Consider the following 8,245-nt stretch of genomic DNA (forward strand, 5'->3'; position numbering starts at 1 on the left):
TATGACTAAAAGGATATGGGACCCAAGACGATCTTGACTTTCTGCCTCCCTCAAATATTTTATATGTTCATTTAATCAACTTTTATGGATGCCTAGCGGGCTTGAGGTTCTGAGATGCCACAGGATAGCAGAGGAAGAGGGTGGGCCACGGGTACCTTGGCAGTGCCCAGCCAGATCTCTTGCCTACCGTTCTGCCTTCTCTCCCCTCCCCACAGAGTTCAGCGCCATCCCCTGATCTTAAACAAGTCTCAGTCATCTCTAGCTAATATTTGCTGATTGCTTATACTGATTCAAACTTCACACAAATCCTATGAGGTGGGACCTACTCCCGTATACATTTAAGGAAGCTGAGATTCAGAGAAAGTAACTCACCTGCTCAGAGCCGCTCGGGAATGAAGGGGGGAGCCAGGACCCGATCTGAAAGCTGCCTGACCGCAGGATGGTGCTCTAAGCCCTCTACCACAGAACTGAGTCCCCATCCACTTGGTTACTACTCGTCTGACACCCTCTGGACTCACCCATCCACAAAGAAACCCTGTCACAGCGACCTGGGCAGCTCTACGTTTCAACAGCAGAGTTTCAACAATTCTAGGATGCCAGCAAGCCTTGCCCCACCGCACAGGGGAGAGAGCAGGACAAAAGCAGCGGCCCGAGCGGCTAGAGCCATGCATCACACTTGGGCTGTGTCCGCCCAGTTCCCCAAGCACCTTTCTCGGGCTCACCTGGCCAGGTACTCCACCCTGCTTACTCCCTGGCCAGCCAGCCTTACCACAATGAGTAATGCCTGTTGTGACATTTCATTTGAGATGCCTCCGCCTTTCATTTCAGTCATAATGAGCTGGAGGCAGGCAGAGAAGAAGGAAAGGGACAGAACTGGGAGGAGGTGGCCACGGCAGGGAGAGGGGGCGGGCAAAAGCCAGATATTACAGGCCTGGTTCCAGACCCCTGCAATACAGCAAATACTGCAGGGGAGGGATAAATCAGGAGTTTGGGATTAACATATACACACTACCTTATACAAAACAGATAACCAACAAGGGCTTACTGTATAGCACAGGGAATTCTATTCAAGGTCTTGTAATAACCTATAATGGAAAAGACTCTGAAAAAGAATAGATTTATATAATATGTATAATTGAATCACTTTGCTGTACATCTGAAACTAACACAACATTGTATATCAACTACAGTTCAATTTATAAATGAAGGGAAAAAATAAAGCAAATATTGCAATAAAGCAAGTCACCTGAATTTTTTGGTTTCCCAGTGCATATAAAAGGTATGTTTACACTATGCTGTAGTCTATTAAGTGTGCAATAGCATTATGTCTAAAAAACAATGTACACACCTTAATTAAAAAACACTTCATTGCTAAAAAAAAATGCTAACCATCATCTGAGTCCTCAGTGAATTGCAATATTTTTGCAACAGTAACATCAAAAATCACTGGTCAGAAATAGAGACACAGAAGTAGAGAGAATGGACATATGGATACCAGGGAAGCGGGGGGAGGTGGGAGGAATTGGGAGACTGGGATTGACATATATACACTACTCTGTATAAAATAGATAACTAATAAGAACCTACTGTATAGCACAGGGAACTCTACTCAATGCTCTGTGGTGACCTAAATGGGAAGGAAATCCAAAAAAGAGGGGATACATGTATACGTATGGCCGATTCACTCTGCTGTACTGTATAAACTAACACAACATTGTAAAGCAACTATACTCAAAAAGTAATAAGAAAACAAAAATCACTGGTCACAGATCACTATAACAAATATAACAATAATGAAAAGTTTGAAATACTGCAAGAATTATACCAAAACGTGACACAGAGACACGAATAAGCAAATGCTGTTGGAAAAATGGTGTCAAAAGACTTGCTCCACAGAAGGTTGCCACAAACCTTCGAATTGTAAATAACACTCTATCTGTAAAGTGTGATAAAGCGAAGTACCATAAGACAAGGTACGGCTGATGAGAGATGAGTTAGGAGGCTGCTGTGTCATCGAAGTAAGAGATGATGGTGGCTTGGTCTAGGTGGGGGAGCGGGGGAGGGGTGTGTAGATAAGAGTGTGGATCCAGAGGTATTCAGGCAGTTACACTGTCAGGATTTCATAATGGATTGCCGAAGGGCATGTACAGGTGCAGGTATCAACAGTGACCCTGGACTTGTGACTGGATGAAGGTGCCACTCATCAAGACAAGAAAGCTGGAGGAGTAGATTTGGTTGTAGAGATCAAGAGTTCAGTCTGAAAGTATTAAGTCTGAGACAGCCAAGTGGAGACATTACAAAAGCTGATGGATCTAGAGGTCCAGATCTCAGAAGAGAAGTCTGAGCTGGAGGCATAAATTAGAGACTTGCAATAAACTGTTTGAGTAATGGCCCTGTAGGTGGCTGTGAGAATGTGCCTGGCAGACGTCTAACTACAGGGTGCTTAATTGACCAAAAACCCCAGCTGCTGGGCTCTGAAATCCATCACCGAATTTGCACAGAGGGAGCAGGACAGGGACGCTAAGGCAGGCCCACTCCTGGGAGACACGGGACCCCCCTGATGGCTGACTTGGGCTGGAGAGCTTCCCAACAGCCTTGCCGAGCATCCTTAGATTGCAGAGCAGGTTGAGACCCTGGTACCGACCTTCTTCTCTCTACCCATCACTCAGGGTCAGACTTGCACGGTGCTCTGATAGTTCTTCCAGCCTTTCCCAGCTCCCTCTCCATTACGTTTCATAGGAGTTTCCCCCCAACGAAATCTTTGCACATTTAATCTGATCTTGGTGTCTACTTTGTTGGAGGACCTTCCCACAGCGAATCTCACCTTGACCCTGTGCCTTGCTTTAGGCAGTGAAACAATAGCAAATGTGATACAAGCGGAGTATTGAGAAAGGCCTGTGCATTGGGGATTGCCTTCTGGGGATCGCCTTCTCTCTGGCTTCTGGGAACCCTTCCACAACCATGTGAACAAGCCTTGGCTAGCCTTTCTGAGGATCAGTAACCAAGAGGAGAGAGGCTCCAGCCATTCCAGCTGTCTCACTGCCTCAGCTGATGACCCATACATGTAAGTGAGGCCAAACTAGACAATCCAACTCCAGCCACGTTGGCCCAGGACAAGCAAACCTACCCAACCAACCCAGGGAATTGTGAGAAATACTAAATGTTTGCTGTTTTAGACTACTGAGTTTGGGGATGACTTATTATACTGAAAAAGTAAACTTACATAGGAGTCTGGGGCATAAGATGGTACTCAAAGCCATGGGAATAAGTTGGTCCTATCATGGACTCATGGATCCTGTCCTCAGGCTCCCAATCCAAAACCTTTCATAGGGCTCTTTCCATTGGCTAAGTCCCTTCTGAAAGTTTATTTAGCACTTCCTATGTTCCAGATAGCATACTGAGGAGCCATGGGTATACAATTACAACTGAAACACACTCTTTATCCTAAAGGAGAAAAATGGGGGAACCGAAGAAAACCCTTTTTCAACTTTCTATTTATTAAAAATTACTGGATACAAAGTTAGCAGGACTATAGAATCTACCTGGATTCTTCTACTTCAGGCTTCATGGGACCACTTTCAAACACACACACACACACATATACACACACTCACACACACACATACTCACGCACACACTCCATGGTACCGCAGCCTTCAGTCAACTCACCACTTTCTCTGAGAGAAGTTGATGGGTTCTTGCTGTCATTTCAAAGTCAACAAATGATAAAAACTCTGTTGAAGTCACAGTTGGTGAGTGTAATGACCCAATCACAGGGAAGATGGTACACAACAGAGGGAAGGAGAATCAGGATTGGCCGAAGGTTCCAGAGTGGCTTCTCTACTTGTTTACATATTCAAGAAATTTATCAATCACCTGCTAAGTGCAAAGCTTTGAGGAGACATAGATAAAAGAAACAATTCCTGCTCTCAAAGATTTCACACTCTAGGAAAGAGGCTGGCAATGACAACAGTACAGCACAAGACACTGAGAGAGTACAAAGGAAGAGGTTCTGGTATAGCTTGAAGAGAATCAAGGAAATCTTCCTGGAATAAGTAACTGAGTTTGATAGAATAGGCAAGGATGAGCCAGGCTCTTTGAGGAGGGGCTAGGAAAGGTCACGTTGAACTAGCACTGGTGAAGGTATTAAGGCTTAATAGAGGAAGGCAGGTCTAGGTTAACTGAAGTAGTCCAGTAGGGCAGAGTACAGGGAGAAAATGAGTGGAAATATCTAGAAACAAGACTGGAGAGGCAGGCAGGGGGTTAGACCATGAAAGGCTTTACACATCATGCCATACATACTTTATTCTGAAAAAAGGACCCATGGAGTGGTGTCAAAAGAAAGCATGACATACTCACATCTGCATATTAGAAAGATGGTTGTGGCCACAGTACAGAATATGGAGATAAGACAGGTGCAGTAGACCAGGAGAGAAATGATGAGTGCAGTGGTAGTGGAAGAAGGGAGAAGGGCCGGAATTCCATGGCATTAAGGAGGAACAGTCAGCAGAATGTCCTCACTAACAAGAGGTAGGTGAGGAGACAAGGCAAAAAGGAGGAAGTCGAGTCACAGGTAACATCCATATTTCTGGCCTGGTCAACTGAATGGATGGTGGTACCACTTGCTGAAAGAGGCTCTATGAGAAGAAAACGAAATTTTGTAAATGATGATGGGTTTAGTTTGGGACAAGGTAACTTTGAGATACTGTGAGGTGTTGAAACAGAAATGCCCAATAGTCAGCTGGAGAAATTCTAACATACAAAAGAGAATCCTGGGTTGGAAAACAAATTTGGAAGCCATCATCATATGGGTGATGGCTGAAGCAAAGGGAGGGGTTAAAGTCCCTCTAGGAGAGTGTACGGGGACCAGGGAGCTTCTATATTTAAGGATCAGTCACTCAGTTCTCATCTGGAGGAGGAACCCAGCCAGAGCTAACCAGAGGACAGATGACCAAAGCAGTGAAAGCACCCACAAGATACCACCACCTACTGAGCTGCTCCAGCTCTCTTCTCAGAAGTCTATTGTAAATGGCCAGGGGAGCAATTAGCACTAAGGTGTTAACGGTTAGTAATAGATGTCTCCAGATATATTTGCATTTTAATTAGGGGTATAAACTTCATAGTGATTCTGGCTTTGGAGCCAATGCTTGGATTCTAATCCAGGGCTCTACCACCTACTGTGATCTTGGATTCTAGAGGCCTTTGTCTGCTCCTATAAAAGCAGGAATAACAATGTTTCTATCTCAAAAGGTATAAGATGTAGCAAGTTTCTGGTGCATCCCTTCATCTATGCCTCTAACAGTGGTTCTCAGACTTTAATGTGCATCACACTCACCCAGTCCCAGGTTCTGATTCAGGATGTCTGGGCTAATGCTGATGCCGCTGGTGCAGGAACCACACTTTGGGATGGGATGTTCTACTTAAAGGACTCCTACCACACGAGTGAATGCCCACTCATATGTACCCCATAAACTGGTCTTGAGGCCCTAGAGAAGGGCTGTGGGATGGGAGCTCTAGGTCCTCAGTGCAGGAAGCATGACAAAGTAATGGGAAGGTGAGGGACAGGGACAGGCACCCAGTCTTCTCCCTCAGCTGTCACCCAAGACATCTCAAGGGCTACACGTGGAGTGATTCACACCTGCAGGTTTGAAAAGCCGTGACTCACAGAATTCAGTAGGTGGGCTGCATTGACTCAGCCCCAGGGAGGGTGACAGGGAGGGGAGCAGGTCTACAGAGTCAGCAGAATGGACTGAGGTCCCCTGGACACCCAATGAGCCAGGTTCCAGACTGGAGGGAAGAGGGAGATGCAGTGGGGCTGGGGGAAGGCAAAGGTTTCGGACACATGGGAAGGGAAGCCTTCCAGCCAGCTGTGGAGGGTGAGAAGGAGCTTATGGCCTCTCTTCACAATTTCAGATAAGTTAGCCTCTGCTCTGGGTTAAGAAGACACTGAAAAGCAAGAAAAGCGATCTGGAATTTCCCCGGGAAGTCTACACTCACAGTACTGCCCGTTCTTCTCCATCCCTCTGTGCCCTAGTGATGTCCAGGGAACCTGCTCTGCTCTCCCCAGGGCATCATGGATGGAAATCACCAGCAAAGCCCAGTAGTGGCGTGGCAAGAGTGGATGGAATATTGTCTTCTTTCAACAAAGGCCTGTCACAGACATCATCTTATTTTATTTCTTAAAAATCCCCTCTGAACTCCCAGTTTTAGATACATAATTTTTTCAACCTGCAATTACTACCATGCTAGGTACTGAGACTGCAAGTATTAATTAATCACAATGCTTGCCCTCAAGGAATTTTGCCAGATGAGATATAAAATGTGCTACATTTATTACGTAGTCTATAAAACACTTTCATATACAATGGTACTTATTCCTCATAACGGCCACATTATGAGATTTGGTGACATGGATCCTATCTCATTTTTTGCCATTCTGATCTTCAGCTTAAATATTACCTCTTCAGAAGCCTCCCTGACGTCCAACCTAAAGAGCTACCCAATCAGGTGCCTCGTCACCCTATATTCATTTTCTGAGTGACATGTATCGCATTGTGATTTTTTTAAATCAATCTACTAGTCTATTTATTGTCTCTCTCTCCCTGCAATAGAATAAAAGTTTCACAAAAGTGGGAAATTTGTCTGCCTTGGTCACTGCTGTATTCCCAGTACCCAAAGCAGTGCCTGGCCGAACAGGCACTTAGGACACATCTGCGGAAGGAAGGAGGGTGGGGAGAGCAGGTGGGAGCGGAGGAGGGAGGAGAGAAGCACTAAGTGGCAGAGCTGAGGCTCACATCTGGGGCTTTGCCCCTCCCCCCCAGCCCAGGCTCCTTCCCATCCTTGGGGAACCTTGCGGGGGCCCCTCCGGGCCAGTGCCAAGGTTCTGAGGTTGATAGGCTGACTTTCTTTGCCTGGGCACAGAGGCAGAGGTACCCAGGACTCTCAGACTTCAGCACTGAACAGCTCATTAACCCCGAGTCAGAGGTCTGACAAAAAGAAAATCAGGGATAAGTGCTCACCTGTCATCACACATCCCTTCTCTAAAGAAGGCCTGGAACTCCGTCTGTATTTAGGATCCTTACACTCAAGAAAATATCAATCAAGGACCAAAGAAGTCAAGAGAGATTCAATTTACTTTCTTTTCAGAGGCAGAAATATAAAATGATCTCCAGTACTTTTTAAATTAAGAACTCCTATTCAGTAAATACAGCAAACAAAAAAAAAAATCTATTGTATGACTAGGTAAGAGGGAGACACAAAGAATAAAGAGAAGTGGAGAGAGAAGGGATGGAAAACAAAATCACAGAACAGTCATTGCTCTTAAAATGGAAAGGGGCCTCAGATGACTGTTGGGTCCAGGCCCCTTCTCTCCAAGATAGGCTACCGGGCCTGTTTATCGATAAAGTAGCTGAGGCCTAGGGGGTTAAGTGATTTGCCCAGGGTCTATAGCCAGTAAAGACTGGGGCAAGACCAGATAACACATAATTTGGTAAAAGAAATCAAAATTTCTTCAAAGGACTGTACTTAGAGCTAGAAACCAATTATTTGAGAGAACCATGTCATTTTCAGCTTTATTTTCCCATTTCTCCCAGCAAAAGGCCTTGTACCCATCTGATTCATGGGGGAACCCCAAAAGATACATAAAGGAGGCATAAACACAGATACCTTCTGCCAAGAAGATACAGAAAGCTGTATCAAGTTACATTTCTGCAACTACAGTGATATTTCCATCATTAAAAGTTGCGTCCATCGGTGTAGCCCTAGATTGTGTTACTCAGGTTAGAAATTACATAAAAGCCCACCAGGCTGGATGCCCTGCTCTGCCACAGGCTGCAGTGCCTGCCCCGTATCCAAGACAGCATCACACCTTCCTCTTGGGCCCCAGTTCTGTGCCCTCCCCCAGCACCCATTCAGCCGCTGCCGCCACCCCTAACCCTACAGTGAGAATCTGGAGCATTCTCTCTCTGCCCCAATCCCAGGCTAGCGTTTATAGGGGGACAGATTTTTTTTTCGAGTGAGGTCAATGTAGTTGCAAAATCTCTGTGATTCCAGAGGATGTATCTTTCAAAGTGCTATGTGAACATAGAAGGGAAGGCCTTTCCTTGGTAAAGCCCAATTCTGTTCTAGAATCTCATTCATTGCCATTCCCCCAAGTCCACACATGTACAGCAGACAACAGAACCCTTTAGAATCCTCATGTCAGAGATGAGGATTACACTCCTAACACGTTTTCCAGGTTACAGGG

The sequence above is a fragment of the Tursiops truncatus genome, chromosome 1 (assembly GCF_011762595.2).
Source record: "Tursiops truncatus isolate mTurTru1 chromosome 1, mTurTru1.mat.Y, whole genome shotgun sequence".
Taxonomy (NCBI): Eukaryota; Metazoa; Chordata; class Mammalia; order Artiodactyla; family Delphinidae; genus Tursiops; species Tursiops truncatus.